At 38.7% G+C, this 2,371-nt stretch overlaps 1 long non-coding RNA gene across 1 annotated transcript; it reads right to left on the reverse strand.

The window, feature by feature from the left end:
- Positions 1-983: 983 nt before the first annotated feature.
- LOC122973574 lies at positions 984-1,727 on the reverse strand. The gene is made up of 3 exons (XR_006400088.1): positions 1,643-1,727; positions 1,476-1,527; positions 984-1,159 (listed from the first exon to the last, which is right to left on the reverse strand). It is a non-coding gene; the product is annotated as an uncharacterized LOC122973574 (long non-coding RNA).
- Positions 1,728-2,371: the final 644 nt, after the last annotated feature.

The following is a 2,371-nucleotide window of genomic DNA, read 5'->3' on the forward strand; positions in this document are numbered from 1 at the left end:
AAATGTGGCCATCAGTTGCAGAAATAATAAACCATGATAGATATATAACATAGCATTAACCGTAATCCTACCAACTGGGGTACCTGCAGACCCCAGAGATGTTCTTTTTGTCATATCTCACAAGTGCTTTATTCTATCATTCCATTTTTTATGGCTTTGTCAATCAATTTGTTCCCAATGACTAATCATTGTTTTCTGTTTCTGTTTTAATTAGTGCTTTTTAAAAATACCAACATATTGGGGTTCTGGGGGACTCCAGTCAAAAGCACCCAATTCCACCTATGCAGTTTTAATAGATGGAACTATTTATTGGGTTTATGTTTGCCATGGGTCCTAATTTCACACCCTATTAGGGGTGAGTGGGGGCACTCTGTCAGTCATTTTGAAGGAGACAGACACACATGCAACAGACACAGATTTCCTCATGTGCTCTGTTGATGCCCCTAAATTTTCATTTTATACAATAAGCAAATTAACTGTTACTTTCCTAAAATAATAATAATCTGTTCTCTTTCAGATGGCATTTAATACATAACTAATAATGTTATGAGAAGAAATAAGTTTTGAAATAAATTTTGCTATGTTGGTTGTTTCTTACAGTAGTTTATTCTGAGGGTCCCAAGGGACCCCCATTGATGTTAAATATGTTGGTATGATGAGGGTTAAAGGAATTCTTTATAAATGTTGTCTTTAACTATTTCTATGATATGTACATCATTGTGTTTCACTTGTGTCAATCGTTTAATGATCAACATTAAGTGGTAAAAAAGGCATGTTCCTTTCTTAAGGGCAAACTGATGACATACAAATTAAACAATTAATCCAAATCATCCTCTGTGGCACACAATGCAGTAGCTGAATCCACCTGATAAAGTTCTGGCCAGTTCCAAATTTGTCCACAGTTTTGAACAGAAAAGGCCAAGACACTCAATCAAACACCAACTGAGGATACTGTTCCTGTGTAAAGAGGCACTCACCTCGGGGCAGCATTGCCACTGTTCAGTTTGACAGTAGCATACACGACATCCTTCACCTCTTCCTCCTCCTTGTGTCTTTGGGGCTGAGCTGGGCTGATATTGGAGTAGAGAGGATCTGCCTGTTTCTTGGAAAAGTGAACAGTCGTATAGGTAAGGGCATCCTCTGGCTCTTCTGGTTGTGTCTGTAGACAATGGACAGATAAGATTGGTGATGGGGTTTTTTTTTCCTGTATTGACCCTCACTGCAAGGGGAAATAAAATCATACTTTTATCTCTCAGAAGAACAGTATGAATCAGATTCGGGTAACCTATTAAAAAAACAAATACTCATACTTCGTCCTGTCTAGCTCTAAACTAAGTACTATATTGTTATGTTCCAGAGGATATTTCTGAGTGTGTTTTGTCTCTGTAAGTCAAATTCAAATGACTGAGAGACTGTCTTTATAGTAAGAGCTGAATTGTGGAACCATATTTTGTACTGGGACTGATCTTCCTCACCTTTGCACTGTTGTCCAGTGTCTCTACAGGCTTAGATGGTTGCTTAGAGGCTCTGGATTGGAAAGTAAATGAAAAGAGGACAAATAAATTAATTGTTAAATTGACTGATTGAAATGACTTGAAATGCTTTTCAAAGATTTTTCAATTAAGAATGATGTACTGCTCACCTAATGCATAGTGCAACTGAGATGAGTAGGACAACAAGTAAAATAGCAGCGATTGTTCCAACAGCTATTAATTTCCATGCTCCTGGCAAATGGAAATCAAAAGATAACACTGAAATTTAATTTGGGTGTTACAGGATATTTGGGCCCACTGGCCCCATAGATTGACAAAAACATCTTTTACTGTAAGCCATAAGAGAGAGCTCCAAGATTCAACAGTACTAAAAATCTGACGTCAGTTCAATGGGGAAGCAGAGGTTAGTTTGCAAATGGAGTGTTCAGAGCAGAGTGAAGGCCTGGTTTTTGAGTTGAAGTTTTGACTATGTTTGACATAGACATCTATTCCTCTTATTTAAGAGGAATACAAGTGTCCTCGGGCACCATCCTGATGGGGGAGAGATAGCTGAAAAACATTTGATGAACAAATATGGTCTACTGGAGAAGAATTATGCATTGTGTGTTAATTTTTGAAGCCCCCATTGCACAGAATAACTATGTGTATGCAAAAGTACAGGTCGAGGTTGAGCCCCCCCCCTCCCCATCACATCAGATGCAGTGGAAAAACCCACCTGCCACTGTCAGATGTATGGTCACGCTTTGACGTCCCCTGATGTTCTGGACTTCACAGTAATAATTCCCACTGTGTTCAGGTCTGACATCAATGATGGTGAAGTTCTGTCCTAATGCTTTTGGTGAATCTTCATTCTCCTTGTACCAGGTATAATTAGCTGC

The sequence above is a fragment of the Thunnus albacares genome, chromosome 3 (genome assembly GCF_914725855.1).
Source record: "Thunnus albacares chromosome 3, fThuAlb1.1, whole genome shotgun sequence".
In the NCBI taxonomy this organism is placed as follows: Eukaryota; Metazoa; Chordata; class Actinopteri; order Scombriformes; family Scombridae; genus Thunnus; species Thunnus albacares.